Raw genomic sequence first — 23,486 nt, forward strand, 5'->3', positions numbered from 1 at the left:
AAGTTATGAAATATTACACAGTCTACGTTAAAAGTTATGAAATATTACACAGTCTGTGTTAGAAGCTATGAAATATTACACAGTCTGTGTTAGAAGTTATAAAATATTACACAGTCTGTGTTAGAAGTTATAAAATATTACATAGTTTGTGTTAGAAGTTATGAAATGTTAAACAGTCTGTGTTAGAAGTTATGAAATATTACATAGTCTGTGTTAGAAGTTATGAAATATTACACAGTCTGTGTTACAAGTTATGAATTATTACACAGTCTGTGCTAGAAGGTATGAAATATTACACAGTATGTGTTAGAAGTTATGAAATATTACACAGTCTGTGTTACAAGTTATGAATTATTACACAGTCTGTGCTAGAAGGTATGAAATATTACACAGTATGTGTTAGAAGTTATGAAATATTACACAGTCTGTGTTAAAAGTTGTGAATTATTACACAGTCTATGTTAAAAGTTATGAAATATTAGACACTATGTTAAAAGTTATGAAATACTAGACACTGTTAAAAGTTATGAAATACTAGACACTGTGTTAAAAGTTATGAAATACTAAATATTCTGTGTTAAAAGTTATGAAATACCAGACTGTGTTAAAAGTTATGAAATATTACACAGTCTGTGTTAGAAGTTATGAAATATTACACAGTCTGTGTTAGAAGTTATGAAATATTACACAGTCTGTGTTAGAAGTTATAAAATATTACACAGTCTGTGTTAGAAGTTATAAAATATTACATAGTTTGTGTTAGAAGTTATGAAATGTTAAACAGTTTGTGTTAGAAGTTATGAAATATTACATAGTCTGTGTTAGAAGTTATGAAATATTACACAGTCTGTGTTACAAGTTATGAATTATTACACAGTCTGTGCTAGAAGGTATGAAATATTACACAGTATGTGTTAGAAGTTATGAAATATTACACAGTCTGTGTTACAAGTTAGTCTGTGCTAGAAGGTATGAAATATTACACAGTCTGTGTTAAAAGTTGTGAATTATTACACAGTCTATGTTAAAAGTTATGAAATATTAGACACTATGTTAAAAGTTATGAAATACTAGACTGTTAAAAGTTATGAAATACTAGACACTGTGTTAAAAGTTATGAAATACCAGACTGTGTTAAAAGTTATGAAATACTAGATCCTGTGTTAAAAGTTATGAAATACTAAACACTGTGTTAAAAGTTATGAAATACTAAATACTCTGTGTTAAAAGTTATGAAATACCAGACTGTGTTAAAAGTTATGAAATATTAGACACTATGTTAAAAGTTATCTGTAAGGTAAAATTGGTTGCAGTTGAAAAAGTGAAAAAGCTGTCGGCCTTTGGTCAGTCTACAATAAATTAGTAGATTATACTACTCCAACTCATAAGAAAATGATTGAAGTGAGCGACCGCCTTTCTAAGTTCAACCAGTATCGAGACTACAGCACCCCTTATGGTTATGAAACGCTACACTCCGATATAGGGAAAACAAATGCAAGGGCAGGAAGTGTTTTTATTAGTGGTAACCGTTAATATATAAATAAGCTTGTATTTCTTATTATTACGTTTTCTTTTGCTTCTGTCGGTTTATTAGTTACTTCTTACATCTCCTGATCTTTTGTTGTTGTAAAACTCCTGGCTTTTATATTTTTTTCTCAAAGCGACGTTGAATTAGTTTCTTTCTTTGTTGTGTTTGCATTTGTATGAGTCAATATAAATACAGTTAGTGGACTTATGAAGGGAAAGCGAGGTGCGAGTTGACACGGCCGTAGCAAATACAAACATGAAGGTGAAACTGAAATATAGTTTTTTCGAGTCATTAGCAGTGTTGACACTTATAATAATGACACTACAGGATACAATCTTAAAATAGCGTTACAGTTTTACAGGTACTAGTTTAAGGTAATAACAGTAATGTTAAAAGTTATTATGATTACATATAATAAACATTACATAAATAGAAAGTAATGAATTAATATATTAACTGAAATTTATTATCAGTTGTAAAGTTCAAATCATGAGTACTAGTCAGTTATATTTGTCACGAGACAATAGTGTATATGTTCATACCATAAGAATCGATGTTTTAACAAATGGCTCAGTTAAGTAACTTTCCGTCCATTGCGATCCATCCAAGTCAGAATGATGAGCTCTGGTATTGAAGAAAACGCGTCGTCGGCAGTGAATATAGCAGACACCTTTCTTCTCATAAAAATGTTAAAAGACCGAACAAAGCATGCATTGTTAAAATAAAGTACAGTTAGTCCAATGCTATTGTTTTACAAGAAATATGGTAGACTATAATCACGTGTGTTAACAGGACCAACTGTCGCCCTTGTTTACTCTGGTCCGATCGAGTAGTCATTTTTGTAGTCCAACTATATGACCCCACTGTGCAGTGTTTTTTTTTTTCGGTAATGGGTCAAACCATGAACCTTTGAACTTACAGTCGAGACATGCCAACAAGTGGTTCACGCCAGGCTCATGGATGAAAGAAAATTGGGGGAGGATGGTTTTGCTTAGGGAATATTTCTTCCAGTTTTACTTCTTTATCTTCCGCTTCCGGCAAAGTCCAAACGGTATGTACTTTGGTTAAATCTGTCGTGTATGATTGAAATCATGGTTGTTTTCTTTTAAATGGTCATCACTCAGTATCTGGTTTAGTTTTAGAAAGTCATTGTTTTATGATTTGTTAGTTAGTGGTTCTTGATTTTTGTTTTAGAGCAAAGCCACATTGGGCTATTTGCTGTGTCCATTGCGTGGAATCGAACCCGTATTTAGCGTAGTAAATTCATAAACTTACCGCTGTACCATCGGGGACGTGGTCACTGATAACTGACCAACAAACCAGAGCTCCGAACGTGGATACCTAAGGAGCTGCATATCACTTCATATTGTTTCGTTTACTTAGAGATATCTGTTTTAAACTGCTTTTATTGTATCGTAAAAACAGCTGTCAAATCAAGTTGGAAATTATTATATAACTAGAGCTTATTATGCATCATTCAGTCAGCTCTGACATACTCGCGAACGGCGAACGCTCGTGCCACGAAATCAAATGCCTCCCACAATGCGTTGCGCAAACAATGGAACATGATTCGAAGTGGTCTTCAGAGCGGCACAAGCGCGGGTACTGGCACCGATAGAAGGCGTTAAATTGATCTGTTTGGCTGTTTCTGGTGGGTGAGTACTTTTGTTAATTACTGTAGTCTATATATGTATATCTTTATCCACGATACGATCTTTGTCTTTCATATCTTAAGCTACGTTACACAATTATTATTTTTTTATCACAGCAGGTGAATAATCCGTGTTATAAGCTGTCGAGAGTAGCTGAAGTTAGTGAAAATAGGAAAATAATATAAATGTATCCATTAAAACATATACGTTTTAGTAAAACGGTTCATTAGAGTATATTTTCTAATTATGAAAATAACACTAATAAAATATTTTCATTGTTATGAGCAAGCTCAAACAGGATGAGCTTATAAGAAGCTAACATAAAACTAAATCCGCTCTGAGCACGCGTTTTTCAAGCTACCATCAGACACTTTACTTAGAAGTTGCCGCGTTCTGTGTGCACTGGGACGTTGTAGAATTCAAGCCCGCGAGCCAGCTAGTCTCCTGATAGGCTTGTTCACGCGTGAACGCAAGAGCACCTAACCTCGTACTCGTGTGATAAAAATGGCTGGCCGGATTACGACGTTAAAAACAACAACGGATAAAAACTATGAATTCCAAGTTTCCTTCTGACCACATCAGTAGATGGCAGTTGTTTCTTTGCGTAAGAGTTGTGGTAAATAAATTGAGTAGAGTTGTTGATTATTCACCAGTTTTATGCCAAAATAGATAAATATCGATTTTTTTTTAACACACATCTCATCAAGTTCTTTAGCTGGGTTGCGATGGAAACTTATAATTCGGTTAAATAGAATATTGTATTACTGAACAGGATTCTGATGTCCAAATTTCTCATCTTTAGAAATGTTTGTTGCTTTAGGAATATAGATATTTCTCAAAAATAAAACAGAAAAAAAAAGATAAAACGTTAAAATACATTAGCTGGAACTCTGTTTAAAACGATGAAATACACTAGCTGGAACACTGTTTAAAACGATAAAAGACACTGGCTGGAACACTGTTTAAAACGATAAAAGACACTAGCTGGAATATTGTTTAAAACGATGAAAGACACTAGCTGGAACATTGTTTAAAACGATGAAATACACTAGCTGGAACATTGTTTCAAACGATGAAAGACACTAGCTGGAACATTGTTTGAAACGAAAAAAGACACCAGCTGTAACATTGTTTAAAACGATGAAATACACTAGCTGGAATATTGTTTAAAACGATGAAAGACACTAGCTGTAATATTGTTTAAAACGATGAAATACACTAGCTGGAACATTGTTTGAAACGATGAAATACACTAGCTGGAACATTGTTTAAAACGATGAAATACACTAGCTGGAACATTGTTTAAAACGATAAAAGAAACAAGCTGGAACATTGTTTAAAATGATGAAAGACACTAGCTGGAACATTGTTTAAAACGATAAAAGACACTAGATCGAACATTGTTTAAAACGATGAAAGACACTAGCTGGAACATTGTTTGAAACGATGAAAGACACTAGCTGGAACATTGTTTAAAACGATGAAATACACTAGCTGGAACATTGTTTGAAACGATGAAATACACTAGCTGGAACATTGTTTAAAACGATGAAACACACTAGCTGGAACATTGTTTAAAACGATAAAAGTCACTAGCTGGAATATTGTTTAAAACGATGAAAGACACTAGCTCGAACATTGTTTAAAACGATGAAAGACACTAGCTGGAACATTGTTTGAAACGATGAAAGACACTAGCTAGAACATTGTTTGAAACGATGAAAGACACTAGCTGGAACATTGTTTAAAACGATGAAAGACACTAGCTGGAACATTGTTTGAAACGATGAAATACACTAGCTGGAACATTGTTTAAAACCATGAAAGACACTAGCTGGAATATTGTTTAAAACGATGCAAGACACTAGCTGGAACATTGTTTAAAACGATGAAATACACTAGCTGGAACATTGTTTGAAACGATGAAATACACTAGCTGGAACATTGTTTAAAACGATGAAACACACTAGCTGGAACATTGTTTAAAACGATAAAAGTCACCAGCTGCAACATTGTTTAAAACCATGAAAGACACTAGCTGGAATATTGTTTAAAACGATGCAAGACACTAGCTGGAACATTGTTTAAAACGATGAAATACACTAGCTGGAACATTGTTTAAAACGATAAAAGACACAAGCTGGAACATTGTTTAAAACGGTGAAAGACACTAGCTGGAACATTGTTTAAAACGATAAAAGACACAAGCTGGAACATTGTTTAAAACGGTGAAAGACACTAGCTGGAATATTGTTTAAAACGGTGAAAGACACTAGCTGGAACATTGTTTAAAACGATAAAAGACACTAGCTGGAACATTGTTTAAAACGATAAAAGACACAAGCTGGAACATTGTTTAAAACGGTGAAAGACACTAGCTGGAACATTGTTTAAAACGATAAAAGACACAAGCTGGAACATTGTTTAAAACGGTGAAAGACACTAGCTGGAACATTGTTTAAAACGATAAACGACACAAGCTGGAACATTGTTTAAAACGGTGAAAGACACTAGCTGGAATATTGTTTAAAACGATGCAAGACACTAGCTGGAACATTGTTTAAAACGATGAAATACACTAGCTGGAACATTGTTTAAAACGATAAAAGAAACAAGCTGGAACATTGTTTAAAACGATAAAAGACACTAGCTGGAACATTGTTTAAAACGATAAAAGACACAAGCTGGAACATTGTTTAAAACGGTGAAAGACACTAGCTGGAACATTGTTTAAAACGATGAAATACACTAGCTCGAACATTGTTTAAAACGATAAAAGACACTAGCTGGAATATTGTTTAAAACGATGAAAGACACTAGCTCGAACATTGTTTAAAACGATGAAAGACACTAGCTGGAACATTGTTTGAAACGATGAAAGACACTAGCTAGAACATTGTTTAACCCGAACAAGAAATTGCTTGCGTGACTAATAGTGAAATCAATATATTTTAAAATATAAAACCATATAAATTCGAATATTTGTAAAAAACACAGTAAAAACGTATTTGGAGTTGTCTACTGTTAAGCGCAAAACTAGCCGTGCGGTGTGCTCTCTGTGCTTTATCAAACGCAAAATTTTTAGCGTCGTAAGCTCTTAGTATTACCGTCGAACCATTAAAGGACTATTATTTGCTTGTCTACTTTTAGTTAAACACAAAGCTACATAATGGCCATCTGCGCTTTGCCTATCACTGGTATTGAAAACTGGATTTTAGCGTTATTAACCTTCTGATTTAGCGCTGAGCTACCAAAGAGCTATTTCTAGACTAAAGAAATGAACCACGAAATTTAACTACAGGGCCACTGAACTAATGTGTATAATATTTGTATATATGTCTTAGATCTATTTTAGGTTACTGTGTACTCAAAACTCGATAAGTTTCATAGTCTTTATAAAGTCGATAATGTCATAAGGACGTAACGAAATCTACTGACGAAGATAAAGAGGATTAAGAGGAAGAAAAAATGTTATGCATGCTAATTATCAGACGTTTCGGAATATATATTTCGTCATCAGAGTTTTTCAATTACGGTAGATGTATTCCTAAACGTTCTATTGGCATGGTGCTTCAGATGTTTTTTATTTTCTCAACCGTGTGTGACTTCATTAGTATTTAACTTTCATACACGAATTCTTTTTATGGCATCAAAATCACGTGACCAATTTTGAATTTATAATTATAACGATAGTTACATGTGATGTTGACCTGGAGACGATTAGTTCTGTTTGACGTCACATTTTGAGAATAGGTCATATTTCAAAACGGTTGAATGAGCATTGTTCTAAAAAGATGTATCATCTTAATACTTGTTTGTTCGTTTTTGAATTTCGCACAAAGCTACTTGAGGGCTATCTGTGCTAGCCGTCCCTAATTTAGTAGTGTAAGACTAGAGGGAAGGCAGCTAGTCATCACCACCCACCGCCAACTCTTGGGCTACTCTTTTACCAACGAATAATGGGATTGACTGTAATATTATAACGTACTCACGGCTGAAAGGGCGAGCATGTTTGGTGCGACGGTGATTCGAACCTGCGACTCTCAGATTACGAGTCGAACGCCTTAACCCACCTGGCCATGCCGACCCCTATTTTACAACATAATAACGTTTCACAATTGCAAATTGTAGGTCTATTTGTTTTGCCAATAAGGAATCCGACAACGTAGGAATTTCATTCTCCATGTAAAGTCGAGACAGTTTGTTCTGCTATGTGATCATTAGCAATCAAGTGATATGTCTACTTCCATCTATATTTTGTTTATTTCATTTTCTTTTAGTCTTCTAGTGGCACAGCGGGCTTATATCGCAAGAAATCAGGTTTCAATACTTGTATAGTTTTGTGCTTAACTTTAAAGAAACAATTCAACTGATTAACTGTAAATCTTAAAAACGTGACGGTCTTAAGAAAGTGCACTTCATTCTTTCTGTTACACAGTTGTTGGTATGATGTTTTAACAACTAAACTGCACCAGCAACCATAAGGAGCAGTTTCTCAACTATAACTGTTTTAAGTGAAAACTGTCTGTTTTATGTGAACAGGTCTGTATTGCACGACTGTTATTTATACATTGTTGTTGTCTTACTCAGTTGTTTAAGCTAATCATATATCAACATATTTATAACGCTAAAAACTGGGTTTCAATACCCTTGGTGGGCACACCTCAGAAAACCCATTGTGAAACATTGCGCTTGAGTAAAAAACAACAACACACAAACAGTTTATGACTGTGTGCCTTGACGAACAGGAATAGTAAAGTTCGAAGTTCGAAATGACATTTTGTTACCAGAACTTAAAATTTAATTCGATGGCAAGCATATATGTATATACAACGTTACTAATCCATGCTTTCTTAATAGTGAAGAAATATATTGTCTGGATTTTCATTTGTAGGTGGGTCCAGCTTGTCTTACAAATCTTCTATCACAAAATAAAGTGTTCTCTGTTGTTTTTGATTTGGATAAATTCTTACAACCACCAGGATTGGTGCATCACTTTTTGGGGCTTTGGAAACGGTGTGAAAAACACATATTTCACAGTTTTGCTCAACAAACCTACCTTCACATGCGCCATTCCTATCATGTCTGACACGCAGTGCATCATGGGAGAAGTTGTAGCAGAAATCAATGCCTTTGGGAAGTCGAAACGTGATGTTTTTAACGAAGTCTCTAGGCCTTACGTAAAGCGGTTATTGTGATTTTAGAAATCATTGATTTTATTTGGTTTTAAATTACAGAGAAACTGAAAGACAACAGAACTATTTAACTTCGCGTACGTCCTTATTTAAGAGAGAAAGCGAAGGATAAACAGAATTCGGTTAACTGAAACATTTTCTCTAATAATTATATTTTAAAGATGAAGGTTACAGGGCAAAATGATTTATATTTTTATAATTACTTTTTGTTAGTATGTTTCTAACATGTTTGAAGGAATAGTTTACAGGTGGTTGTATACTTGTGCCGGATTCTATGTTTTACAGAAAAAACCTTTGAGGATTTGTAAATGCTATTGTTTTCAAACAATTTACAATTCATTTCCTTTTCTTTCCGTTTGATGCATATGTTTAGACATGTCTAGTGGTTAATGTAATGAATTGAGGAGACCAAGGGTCTCTGATCCGCAGTACAAAAGAAGATCGTACTCAGCACTTCCAGGCCGTGGGTGCGTTATAAGAGTGACAGTCAAATTCCCGCATTCAAATAGTATTATCCAAGAACTGGCAGTTGGATCTGTTCCAGCGTAGATACCTTTATGTATCTTTTTGCGTACTTCCGGTACTGATAAACCTTTTTATACAGTAAAGAGTCTGCACAATGTAAGATTGGGTGTACTAATGATAGTTTGTATCTAAACAAGGACTTAGCTTTTCCCTTAAAAAAAATAGGATGTTTAGAAATCGTGGGATGAGGGAAGTGGGTGTATTAATTATTTTCTTTCTTTGCTAACTGCAGACAATCCCTACTCTTGAATATTTTGATAATTTGCAAACGTCTGTTGACATATTTCAGTATTCATACAAATTCCCAATATAAATCTATAATAATTCAACCTATTTTAACTGTCCTGTTGTCAACTGTGTTTTTTTTTTAATTTGTGACAAGAAAACTAAAAACTGTTTCATTTCTTTTGTTTTATTATTATTTAAGGCAGGTTCGAATCGGACGAACTTGTGAGTATACAACATGACGTGAAATAAAGATCGCGGGATTCGAACCTGTCTATCCACAGACAGTTGTTTTTTCCGCGTATATAGGGGTAGAGATGATGTGTCGCTTCGTATTACATAAGGTTCTGTTCTATTGTTTCACTTACTATTAATGTATTGTTTCATGTTTTTTGTTAAGAAGGTTCTTTTGTATTGTGTCATTTCCCATTGATGTGTTGGTTAATGTTATATATTAAGAAGGTTCTGTTGTATTGTTTCATTCCCCATTGATGTGTAGTTTCATGTTATATATTAAGAAGGTTCTGTTGTATTGTTTCACTTCCTACTAATGCGTCGTTTCATGTTATATATTAAGAAAGTTCCGTTGTATTGTTTCACTCACTGTTCGTGTGTAATTTCATGTTATATATTAAGAAGGTTCTGTTGTATTGTTTCACTTCCTACTAATGCGTCGTTTCATGTTGTATATTAAGAAAGTTCTGTTGTATTGTTTCACTCACTGTTCGTGTGTAATTTCATGTTATATATTAAGAAGGTTCTGTTGTATTGTTTCACTTGCTATTAAGAAGGTTCTGTTGTATTGTTTTACTTCCTACTGATGTGTTGTTTCATGTTATATATTAAGAAAGTTTTGTTGTATTATTTCACTTGTGCAAATTAATTGAAACAAGACGGAAAATTACTCATTTTTGGATCGCGGTACCACACCTCAATTATGGCCTCAATTATCTTATCTTTCGTAGTACAGTCTTTTCCCCGAAGTCTTTCTTTACAAATCGCCCAAAGATTTTCAATAGGATTTAAGTCCGGAGAGTTTCCAGACCAGTCCAGCACCTTTATTCGCGTTGTAGTCATAAAATTCTTCACAAGTTTCGATGTGTGGCACGGAGCCAGATCTTGCAGAAAAATGCCAGATCCACCTGGAAATCTATTTTTCAATTCTGGAACGACTCTTCTCTGCAAAACTTCGATGTGCTGTGGTCCTCGCATCATACCTTCTACGATATGTAAGCCTCGACGCCATAGTAGCTGAAAAAGCCCCAAAACATCTTCTTCAAGGGATGTTTTATGAACTGATTGATGTGATATTCTCGAAGTTTCTCACCTGGAGATCTGCGAACATGCAGACTTCTTTGACCCTGTACGAAGAAATGAGTCTCGTCACTGAATAACACCTTCCTCCATTGTTCTTGCATCCAGTTCTTGTATTTCAGACCCCATTGATACCGTTTTTTCTTCAGTGTGTTGGTAAGAAGTTTTTTTGACTTCTCTCCTTGCTCTTCTAACATAATTTTGAATGATGTCATATTCCTCAAACTTTCGCCATATATCCCAAAAATAGATCGACCGTACTGCAAAACACAGCTAATGATGCTGCCTGTGTGAAAAATGACTATTAAAGAAAATCAGCGGGTCCAGCCAGTCTACACCGGCCGCCATGCTGAAAATATTGTAATATGACCATTTGTTTCAATTAATTTGCACAAGGGTGTACATTAAGAAGGTTCTGTTGTATTGTTTCATTCGCTATTGATATGTTGTTTCAGGTTATACATCAAGAATGTTCTGTTGTATTGCTTCACTCGCTATTGATATGTCGTTTCATGTTATACATCAAGAATGTTCTGTTGTATTGTTTCACTCGCTATTGATGTGTTGTGTTACGTTTTGTTGTATTGTTTCACTCGCTATTGATGTATTGTGTTATGTTTTGTTGTATTGTTTCACTCTATACAAACAGTAATGGTATACAATTTCAGTTGTTTTTTGTGTTATAATTGTGGTAAATTAAACCTCTTACTTATGTATACATTCTGTTTTCTCAACCCACAAGAACTTGAAGCATTTCAAAATGTATTCATATAGCGATCCAAACTTGTATTAATACCAGCTTAATCTATCTAGTTCGTATCATAAGTGTTGATGTTGGTAAAATTAGGAAGTATTAGTACTCTATCGTTGTCGACACTGGATGTACCAGGTACAGTGTGGTTGACATATGTTATTTAGCTGCACCAGTAATTACTCAGAACTGACATACGTTGTTTAGCTGCACCAGTAAGTAAGTACTCAGAACTACTAATATAGTTTGTTTGTTTTTTCCAATGAAGCTGTAGTTGCTTGACCCGTTTCAGAAACAGTCAGTTTAGTTTGCTGGTTCTTCAGTTTTTCTGAACAGATTATTACAGTTACTTAAAGTAGAAATAAATAATAAATAGTTTCTATTAAAATTAATAAATAATATTATTTTCCTAATCCGTACCCTAATTTTGATTTGCAAATTGTTCATATAAAGTTGATCAAAATTACGCTTCACCGAATTAATCTAGTTCACACCATAGCAAGAGTTGTTCATACAGTTTGATAAACTGCTTGTTGCCCATTGAGCTCTGGCAACGGGTGAAGACCTTGTCGCTACTGGTTATGACAGGTATAGTATTCGACATATAATTACATATATTATTATGTAATTACACTCTTATTAAATATTTGTAAATGGATGGTTTGTTAATATTTATAATTTACTGCTTTATTTTACTGAAACCTAAAATATTTGGTCACTCTTTCTAGGGCCCTAGCACAGTTTGGTGACTAGCGCGCTTGATTCGCAAACTGCGGGTCGCGGTCTTGAATATTTTCACTGAACACGCTCGCCCTTTCAGCTCTAAGAGCGTAATAACGTTATGGTCAATTCCACTATTCGCCGCTCCTCGTTAGTACAGCGGTACGTCTATGGATTTACAACGCTAAAATAAGGGGTTCGATTCCCCTCGGAGGGCTCAGCAGAGAGCCCGATGTGGTTTTGCTAAAACACACGCACACCCACTATTCGTTGGTAAAAAATAGCCGAATACTTGGCGGTCAGTAGTGTTGACTGTCAACCTTCCTGCTAGGCTATCACTTTAAAATCGCCTGGCGCAGATAGCTCTCGAGTAGCATTACACGACATTCAACAAACAAACATTCATCCTAAAGCTTTGAAACCATTTCGTACTTTGACCATTTATCGAGATGTCGAAACACGCTGATCTTATAGATTTCAGTTTTCACAAAACCGAAACTATTAAGTTAATCTAGAGAACTTTAAGGATTGTACATATGTGTTAAGATTTTTTTCCTTCACAAGTGAAACTGATAGATAGCGATAATTTAGTCTTTTCTTTGTTTAACTAATTTCTTCATTCAAAGGTTTGTTGCATAAAAACCGTTTTATCTTGTATCATCCTATTTAATGATATTGTTTCAATCCAGTCTGTTTTACTTGTTCTGTACGATCTTTGAAAGATGAATCTTATCAGATTTAGAAAATTTAAAAAATTCATCTCTTACGTTTCTGTATCGTTTCCTGTGTTATTGACTTGTTTTCACTCAGCACACGTGGGTTGCTCTCACTAGTAGCGTGATGGAGAACTTGGATATTTGCCTCAGACTGGTTTGGCGGCTTCAGACAATGATAGTAATGCGTTAGAACCTTAAACAGCAGGTTTTACCAAGGTTACTGCAGTCGTGACCTGGAGACCTTCAAAGTAATGCTTCTGTATTCCGCTGCTACTTTATGGTAGATCGAGGCGGGACTGGATTGTTAATGGGTCTCGCGACGAGTTTTCTTGTTTAGTTCACGGTAAAATTGTTCATGGGATGTTCGAAGGTTCGTGCTGCGACTTTAAGCTGTTGAAAAGCGAGCTAGTCACAAGTCCCAATAATCAACAGTTTTTTCATTCCTACATATTACTGAAGTATTATTGTTGTACTCTTTTATATGATATCTTAAGAAGATACTTGTCCGTTATTTCATTTTACTTTTGAGGTATTGATGTATTGCTTGACTTCTGTTAAAGTTACTGTTCCATTGTTTCATTTTAATTCTGAGGTATTGATGTATTGCTTGACTTCTGTTATATATTACTATTCCATTGTTTCACCTTACTTACCGAGGTATTGATGTATAGCTTGACTTCTGTTTAAAACTTACTATTCCATTGTTTCATTTTATTTCTGAGGTATTGATGTATTGCTTGACTTCTGTTAAAGTTACTTTTCCAATTTTTCTCCTTACTTACCGAAGTATTGATGTATTGCTTGACTTCTGTTAAAAGTTACTATTACATTGTTTCACCTTACTTCTGAGTTATTGATGTATTGCATAACTTCTGTTTAAAAGTGTCTGTTCCATTGTTTCACCTTACTTACCGAGGTATTGATGTATAGCGTGACTTCGGTTACAAGTTACTGTTCCCTTGTTTCACCTTTTCTTCTGAGGTATTGATGTATAGCTTGACTTCTGTTTAAAAGTTACTATTCCATTCTTTTACCTTACTTCTGTGGTATTGATGTATTGCTTGACATCTGTTTTAAAGTTAGTGTTCCTTTGTTTCATCTTACTTCTCAGGTATTGATGTATTACTTGACTTCTGTTTAAAAGTTACTGTTCCGTTGTTTCATTTTAATTCTGAGGTATTGATGTATTGCTTGACTTCTGTTAAAAGTTACTGTTCCATTGTTTCACCTTACTTTTCAGGTACTGATGTATAGCTTAACTTCTGTTTAAAGTTACTATTCCTTTTTCACTTTACTTCTGAGGTACCGATGTTTTACTTGACTTTTGTTTAAACGTTACTGTTCTTTTGTTTCACCTTACATCTGAGGTATTGATGTATTGTTTGACTTCTGTTTAAAATTTACTATTCCATTGTTTCACCTTACTTTTGAGGTATTAATGTATAGCTTGATTTCTGTTGAAAGTTACAAAACCATTGTTTTACCTTACTTCTGAGGTATTGATGAATTGTTTGACTTCTGTTTAAAATTTACTATTCCATTGTTTCACCTTACTTTTGAGGTATTGATGTATAGCTTGACTTCTGTTAAAGTTACTGATCCATTGTTTTACCTTAGTTCTGAGGTATTCATGCATAACTTGACTTTTGTTTTAAAGTTACTATTCCATTGTTTCACTTTACGTATGAGGTACTGATGTATAGCTTGACTTCTGTTAAAAGTTACTGATCCATTGTTTTACCTTACTTCTGAGGTATTGATGAATTGTTTGACTTCTGTTTAAAATTTACTATTCCATTGTTTCACCTTACTTTTGAGGTATTGATGTATAGCTTGACTTCTGTTAAAAGTTACTGTTCCATTGTTTCAACAAACTTCCAAGGTATTGATGTGTTGCTTGATTTCTGTTTAAAGTTACTTTTCCATTGTTTCACCTTACTTCTGAGGTATTGATGTACTGCTTGACTTGTGTTATATGTTACTATTCCTTTGTTTCACCTTACTTATCGAGGTATTGATGTATAGCTTGACTTCTGTTAAAAGTTACTGTTCCATTGTTTCACCTTACTTTTGAGGAACTGATGTATAGCTTAACTTCTGTTTAATATTTACTATTCCATTGTTTCAACTTACTTCTGTGGTATTGATGTATTTCATGACTTCTAATAAAGTTAGTGTTCCATTGTTTCAACTTACTTCTGAGGTATTGATGTATTGCTTCACTTCTCTCAAAAGTTACTATTTTGTTGTTTCACCTTACCTTTGAGGTATTGATGTATTGCTTGACTTCTGTTAAAGTTACTGTTCCATTGTTTCAACAAACTTCCAAGGTATTGATGTGTTGCTTGATTTCTGTTTAAAAGTTACTTTTCCATTGTTTCACCTTACTTCTGAGGTATTGATGTACTGCTTGACTTGTGTTATATGTTACTATTCCTTTGTTTCACCTTACTTATCGAGGTATTGATGTATAGCTTGACTTCTGTTAAAAGTTACTGTTCCATTGTTTCACCTTACTTCTGAGGTATTGATGTACTGCTTGACTTCTGTTAAAAGATACTGTTCTATTGTTTCACTTTTTTTCTGAAATATTGATGTGTAGCTTGACTTCTGTTTAAAAGAAACTATTCCATTGTTTCACCTTACTTCTGAGGTATTCATGTATCGCTTTACTTTTGTTACATGTTACTGATCCATTGTTTCACCTTACTTTTGAGTTATTGATGTATTGCATAACTTCTGTTTAAAAGTTTCTGTTCCATTGTTTCACCTTACCTACCGAGGTATTGATGTATTGCTTGACATCTGTTATATGTTACTATTCCATTGTTTCACCTTACTTTTCAGGTATTGATGTATAGCTTGACTTCTGTTTAAAAGTTACTATTCCATTGTTTCATCTTACTTCTGAGGTATGGATGTATAGCTTGACTTCTGTTAAAAGTTACTGTTCCATTGTTTCACCTTACTTCTAATGTATTGTACTTCTTGACTTCTGTTATATGTTACTCTTCTATTGATTCACCTCACTTACCGAGGTATTGATGTATAGCTTGACTTCTGTTAAAAGTTACTGTTTCACTGTTCATTGTTTCTCCTTACTTCTGAGGTATTGATGTACTGCTTGAATTCTGTTATATGTTACTATTCCATTGTTTCACCTTACTTACCGAGGTATTGATGTATAGCTTGACTTCTGTTAAAAGATACTGTTCCAATGTTTCACTTTTCTTTTGAAATATTGATGTATAGCTTGACTTCTGTTTAAAAGTTACTAAGTTTGTTTCACCTTTTTTCTGAGGTATTGATGTATAGCTTGACTTTTGTTAAAAGTTACTTTTCCAATTTTCACCTCACTTACCGAGGTATTGATGTATTGCTTGACTTTTGTTTTTACGTTACTGTTCTTTTGTTTTACCTTACTTCTGAGATATTCATGTATCCTTTACTTCTGTTTAAAAGTTACTATTACCTTGTTCCACCTTACATCTGAGGTATTGATGTATTGCTTGACTTTTGTTAAAGTTACTTTTCTAATTTTCACCTCACTTACCGAGGTATTGATGTACAGCTTGACTTCTGTTAAAAATTACTGTTCCATTGTTTCACTTTCCTTCTCAATTATTGATGTATTGCTTGACTTCTGTTAAAAGTTACTGTTCCATTGTTTCACCTTAGTTTTGAGGTACTGATGTATAGCTTGACTTCTGTTTAAAAGATACTATTCCATTGTTTCACCTTATTTCTGAATTATTGATGTATCTTGACTTCTGTTTAAAATTTACTATTCCATTGTTTCAACTTACTTCTGTGGTATTGATGTATTTCTTGACTTCTAATAAAAGTTACTGTTCCATTGTTTCAACTTACTTCTCAGGTATTGATGTATTGCTTGATTTCTCTCACAAGTTACTATTTCGTTGTTTCACCTTACTTTTGAGGTATTGATGTATAGCTTGACTTCTGTTTAAAAGATACTATTCCATTGTTTCACCTTATTTCTGAATTATTGATGTATAGCTTGACTTCTGTCAAAAGTTTCTTTTCGAATATTTCACTTTACTTACCGAGGTATTGATGTATAGCTTGATTTCTGTTGAAAGTTACAGAACCATTGTTTTACCTTACTTCTGAGGTATTGATGCATTGCTTGACTTCTGTTTAAAATTTACTATTCCATTGTTTCACCTTACTTTTGAGGTATCGATGTTTTGTTTGACTTTTGTTAAAAGTTACTGATCCCTTGTTTTACCTTACTTCTGAGGTATTGATGTATAGCTTGACTTCTGTTTGAAATTTAGTGTTTCTTTGTTTCACCTTACTTCTGAGGTGTTGATGTGTTGCTTGGCTTTTGTTTAAAAGTTACTGTTCCATTGTTTCACCTTACTTCTAATGTATTGTACTTCTTGACTTCTGTTATATGTTACTATTCCATTGATTCACATCACTTACCGTGGTATTGATGTATAGCTTGACTTCTGTTAAAAATTAATGTTCCATTGTTTCACCTTCCTTCTCAATTATTGATGTATTGCTTGAGTTCTGTTAAAAGTTACTGTTCCATTGTTTCACCTTACTTTTGAGGTACTGATGTATAGCTTAACTTCTGTTTAAAATTTATTATTCCATTGTTTCAACTTACTTCTGTGGTATTGATGTATTTCTTGACTTCTAATAAAGTTACTGTTCCGTTGTTTCACCTTACTTTCGAGGTATTGATGTATTGCTTGAGTTCTGTTAAAAGTTACTGTTCCATTGTTTCACCTTACTTTTGAGGTACTGATGTATAGCTTGACTTCTGTTTAAAAGATACTATTCCATTGTTTCACCTTATTTTTGAATTATTGACGTATCTTGTCTTCTGTGTAAAAGTTACTATTCCTTTTTTCACTTTACTTCTGAGGTACTGATGTATTGCTTGACTTTTGTTTAAACGTTACTGTTCTTCTGTTTCACCTTACTTCTGAGGTATTCATGTATCGCTTTACTTCTGTTTAAAAGTTTCTGTTACATTGTTCCACCTTTCATCTGAGATATTGATGTATAGCTTGACTTCTGTCAAAAGTTTCTTTTCGAATATTTCACTTTTCTTACCGAGGTATTGATGTATAGCTTGATTTCTGTTGAAAGTTACAGAACCATTGTTTTACCTTACTTCTGAGGTATTGATGCATTGCTTGACTTCTGTTTAAAAGATACTATTCCATTGTTTCACCTTATTTCTGAATTATTGACGTATCTTGTCTTCTGTGTAAAAGTTACTATTCCTTTTTTCACTTTACTTCTGAGGTATTGATGTATTGCTTGACTTCTGTTATATATTACTATTCCATTGTTTCACCTTACTTACCGAGGTATTGATGTATAGCTTGACTTCTGTTTAAAACTTACTATTCCATTGTTTCATTTTATTTCTGAGGTATTGATGTATTGCTTGACTTCTGTTAAAAGTTACTTTTTCAATTTTTCTCCTTACTTACCGAAGTATTGATGTATTGCATAACTTCTGTTTAAAAGTGTCTGTTCCATTGTTTCACCTTACTTACCGAGGTATTGATGTATAGCGTGACTTCGGTTACAAGTTACTGTTCCCTTGTTTCACCTTTTCTTCTGAGGTATTGATGTATAGCTTGACTTCTGTTTAAAAGTTACTATTCCATTCTTTTACCTTACTTCTGTGGTATTGATGTATTGCTTGACATCTGTTTTAAAGTTAGTGTTCCTTTGTTTCATCTTACTTCTCAGGTATTGATGTATTACTTGACTTCTGTTTAAAAGTTACTGTTCCGTTGTTTCATTTTAATTCTGAGGTATTGATGTATTGCTTGACTTCTGTTAAAAGTTACTGTTCCATTGTTTCACCTTACTTTTCAGGTACTGATGTATAGCTTAACTTCTGTTTAAAAGTTACTATTCCTTTTTTCACTTTACTTCTGAGGTACCGATGTTTTACTTGACTTTTGTTTAAACGTTACTGTTCTTTTGTTTCACCTTACATCTGAGGTATTGATGTATTGCTTGACTTCTGTTTAAAATTTACTATTCCATTGTTTCACCTTACTTTTGAGGTATTAATGTATAGCTTGATTTCTGTTGAAAGTTACAAAACCATTGTTTTACCTTACTTCTGAGGTATTGATGAATTGTTTGACTTCTGTTTAAAATTTACTATTCCATTGTTTCACCTTACTTTTGAGGTATTGATGTATAGCTTGACTTCTGTTAAAAGTTACTGATCCATTGTTTTACCTTAGTTCTGAGGTATTCATGCATAACTTGACTTTTGTTTTAAAGTTACTATTCCATTGTTTCACTTTACGTATGAGGTACTGATGTATAGCTTGACTTCTGTTAAAAGTTACTGATCCATTGTTTTACCTTACTTCTGAGGTATTCATGCATAGCTTGACTTCTGTTAAAAGGTACTGTTCCATTGTTTCACCTTACTTTTGAGGAACTGATGTATAGCTTAACTTCTGTTTAATATTTACTATTCCATTGTTTCAACTTACTTCTGTGGTATTGATGTATTTCATGACTTCTAATAAAAGTTAGTGTTCCATTGTTTCAACTTACTTCTGAGGTATTGATGTATTGCTTCACTTCTCTCAAAAGTTACTATTTTGTTGTTTCACCTTACCTTTGAGGTATTGATGTATTGCTTGACTTCTGTTAAAAGTTACTGTTCCATTGTTTCAACAAACTTCCAAGGTATTGATGTGTTGCTTGATTTCTGTTTAAAAGTTACTTTTCCATTGTTTCACCTTACTTCTGAGGTATTGATGTACTGCTTGACTTGTGTTATATGTTACTATTCCTTTGTTTCACCTTACTTATCGAGGTATTGATGTATAGCTTGACTTCTGTTAAAAGTTACTGTTCCATTGTTTCACCTTACTTTTGAGGAACTGATGTATAGCTTAACTTCTGTTTAATATTTACTATTCCATTGTTTCAACTTACTTCTGTGGTATTGATGTATTTCATGACTTCTAATAAAAGTTAGTGTTCCATTGTTTCAACTTACTTCTGAGGTATTGATGTATTGCTTCACTTCTCTCAAAAGTTACTATTTTGTTGTTTCACCTTACCTTTGAGGTATTGATGTATTGCTTGACTTCTGTTAAAAGTTACTGTTCCATTGTTTCAACAAACTTCCAAGGTATTGATGTGTTGCTTGATTTCTGTTTAAAAGTTACTTTTCCATTGTTTCACCTTACTTCTGAGGTATTGATGTACTGCTTGACTTGTGTTATATGTTACTATTCCTTTGTTTCACCTTACTTATCGAGGTATTGATGTATAGCTTGACTTCTGTTAAAGTTACTGTTCCATTGTTTCACCTTACTTCTGAGGTATTGATGTACTGCTTGACTTCTGTTAAAAGATACTGTTCTATTGTTTCACTTTTTTCTGAAATATTGATGTGTAGCTTGACTTCTGTTTAAAGAAACTATTCCATTGTTTCACCTTACTTCTGAGGTATTCATGTATCGCTTTACTTTTGTTACATGTTACTGATCCATTGTTTCACCTTACTTTTGAGTTATTGATGTATTGCATAACTTCTGTTTAAAAGTTTCTGTTCCATTGTTTCACCTTACCTACCGAGGTATTGATGTATTGCTTGACATCTGTTATATGTTACTATTCCATTGTTTCACCTTACTTTTCAGGTATTGATGTATAGCTTGACTTCTGTTTAAAAGTTACTATTCCATTGTTTCATCTTACTTCTGAGGTATGGATGTATAGCTTGACTTCTGTTAAAGTTACTGTTCCATTGTTTCACCTTACTTCTAATGTATTGTACTTCTTGACTTCTGTTATATGTTACTCTTCTATTGATTCACCTCACTTACCGAGGTATTGATGTATAGCTTGACTTCTGTTAAAAGTTACTGTTTCACTGTTCATTGTTTCTCCTTACTTCTGAGGTATTGATGTACTGCTTGAATTCTGTTATATGTTACTATTCCATTGTTTCACCTTACTTACCGAGGTATTGATGTATAGCTTGACTTCTGTTAAAAGATACTGTTCCAATGTTTCACTTTTCTTTTGAAATATTGATGTATAGCTTGACTTCTGTTTAAAAGTTACTAAGTTTGTTTCACCTTTTTTCTGAGGTATTGATGTATAGCTTGACTTTTGTTAAAAGTTACTTTTCCAATTTTCACCTCACTTACCGAGGTATTGATGTATTGCTTGACTTTTGTTTACACGTTACTGTTCTTTTGTTTTACCTTACTTCTGAGATATTCATGTATCGCTTTACTTCTGTTTAAAAGTTACTGTTACCTTGTTCCACCTTACATCTGAGGTATTGATGTATTGCTTGACTTTTGTTAAAAGTTACTTTTCTAATTTTCACCTCACTTACCGAGGTATTGATGTACAGCTTGACTTCTGTTAAAAATTACTGTTCCATTGTTTCACTTTCCTTCTCAATTATTGATGTATTGCTTGACTTCTGTTAAAAGTTACTGTTCCATTGTTTCACCTTAGTTTTGAGGTACTGATGTATAGCTTGACTTCTGTTTAAAAGATACTATTCCATTGTTTCACCTTATTTCTGAATTATTGATGTATCTTGACTTCTGTTTAAAATTTACTATTCCATTGTTTCAACTTACTTCTGTGGTATTGATGTATTTCTTGACTTCTAATAAAAGTTACTGTTCCATTGTTTCAACTTACTTCTCAGGTATTGATGTATTGCTTGATTTCTCTCACAAGTTACTATTTCGTTGTTTCACCTTACTTTTGAGGTATTGATGTATAGCTTGACTTCTGTTTAAAAGATACTATTCCATTGTTTCACCTTATTTCTGAATTATTGATGTATAGCTTGACTTCTGTCAAAAGTTTCTTTTCGAATATTTCACTTTACTTACCGAGGTATTGATGTATAGCTTGATTTCTGTTGAAAGTTACAGAACCATTGTTTTACCTTACTTCTGAGGTATTGATGCATTGCTTGACTTCTGTTTAAAATTTACTATTCCATTGTTTCACCTTACTTTTGAGGTATCGATGTTTTGTTTGACTTTTGTTAAAAGTTACTGATCCCTTGTTTTACCTTACTTCTGAGGTATTGATGTATAGCTTGACTTCTGTTTGAAATTTAGTGTTTCTTTGTTTCACCTTACTTCTGAGGTGTTGATGTGTTGCTTGGCTTTTGTTTAAAAGTTACTGTTCCATTGTTTCACCTTACTTCTAATGTATTGTACTTCTTGACTTCTGTTATATGTTACTATTCCATTGATTCACATCACTTACCGTGGTATTGATGTATAGCTTGACTTCTGTTAAAAATTAATGTTCCATTGTTTCACCTTCCTTCTCAATTATTGATGTATTGCTTGAGTTCTGTTAAAAGTTACTGTTCCATTGTTTCACCTTACTTTTGAGGTACTGATGTATAGCTTAACTTCTGTTTAAAATTTATTATTCCATTGTTTCAACTTACTTCTGTGGTATTGATGTATTTCTTGACTTCTAATAAAAGTTACTGTTCCGTTGTTTCACCTTACTTTCGAGGTATTGATGTATTGCTTGAGTTCTGTTAAAAGTTACTGTTCCATTGTTTCACCTTACTTTTGAGGTACTGATGTATAGCTTGACTTCTGTTTAAAAGATACTATTCCATTGTTTCACCTTATTTTTGAATTATTGACGTATCTTGTCTTCTGTGTAAAAGTTACTATTCCTTTTTTCACTTTACTTCTGAGGTACTGATGTATTGCTTGACTTTTGTTTAAACGTTACTGTTCTTCTGTTTCACCTTACTTCTGAGGTATTCATGTATCGCTTTACTTCTGTTTAAAAGTTTCTGTTACATTGTTCCACCTTTCATCTGAGATATTGATGTATAGCTTGACTTCTGTCAAAAGTTTCTTTTCGAATATTTCACTTTTCTTACCGAGGTATTGATGTATAGCTTGATTTCTGTTGAAAGTTACAGAACCATTGTTTTACCTTACTTCTGAGGTATTGATGCATTGCTTGACTTCTGTTTAAAAGATACTATTCCATTGTTTCACCTTATTTCTGAATTATTGACGTATCTTGTCTTCTGTGTAAAAGTTACTATTCCTTTTTTCACTTTACTTCTGAGGTACTGATGTATTGCTTGACTTTTGTTTAAACGTTACTGTTCTTTTGTTTCACCTTACTTCTGAGGTATTCATGTATCGCTTTACTTCTGTTTAAAAGTTTCTCTTACATTGTTCCACCTTTCATCTGAGATATTGATGTATAGCTTGACTTCTGTCAAAAGTTTCTTTTCAAATATTTCACTTTTCTTACCGAGGTATTGATGTATAGCTTGATTTCTGTTGAAAGTTACAGAACCATTGTTTTACCTTACTTCTGAGGTATTGATGCATTGCTTGACTTCTGTTTAAAATTTACTATTCCATTGTTTCACCTTACTTTTGAGGTATCGATGTTTTGCTTGACTTCTAGTTAAAAGTTACTGTTCCATTGTTTCATATTATTTATGAGGTATTGATTTATTGCTTGACTTCTGTTAAAAGATGCTGTTTCATTGTCTCACCTTATTTCTGAACAGTTTTATTTTTTCCACTTTATTCAGTTTTTTTTTTTTTGAGTGAACGCTTTTACTCGTTGTCAGATAATTTTTTTTGTTTCTCTTAACGTCTCTGAGCCATCGGATACGGATACGTGTTGTAATGTTGTCATTTAATTATTTCTGCGCTTTTGACTCTGTTAAACATTTCAGTTATAAATTATTATTTATCTTTGTATCTTCGTGAACTTTCGTTGTTTTGCCTCGCGTGATCCATCTTTTCCTCACGATATTTTTGTCAAATCCACTTGTACAGCATCATAGTG

General features: G+C 33.4%; 1 protein-coding gene across 3 annotated transcripts in view; it reads left to right on the plus strand.

Annotated features, from left to right (window-relative positions):
- The first annotated feature begins 3,059 nt into the window (after positions 1 to 3,059).
- LOC143257424 (LIM domain-binding protein 2-like) overlaps positions 3,060 to 23,486 on the plus strand; it is a 72,942-nt gene continuing 52,515 nt past the window's right edge. For 2 of the 3 annotated variants that reach the window (XM_076516078.1, XM_076516081.1), the window contains exon 1: positions 3,060 to 3,183. The gene's annotated coding sequence lies outside the window, so the exon portion shown is untranslated. The remainder of the gene's footprint in view (positions 3,184 to 23,486) is intronic. The other variant, XM_076516079.1, reaches the window with a different exon arrangement.

The sequence above is a fragment of the Tachypleus tridentatus genome, chromosome 7 (genome assembly GCF_004210375.1).
Source record: "Tachypleus tridentatus isolate NWPU-2018 chromosome 7, ASM421037v1, whole genome shotgun sequence".
NCBI classification, from domain to species: domain Eukaryota; kingdom Metazoa; phylum Arthropoda; class Merostomata; order Xiphosura; family Limulidae; genus Tachypleus; species Tachypleus tridentatus.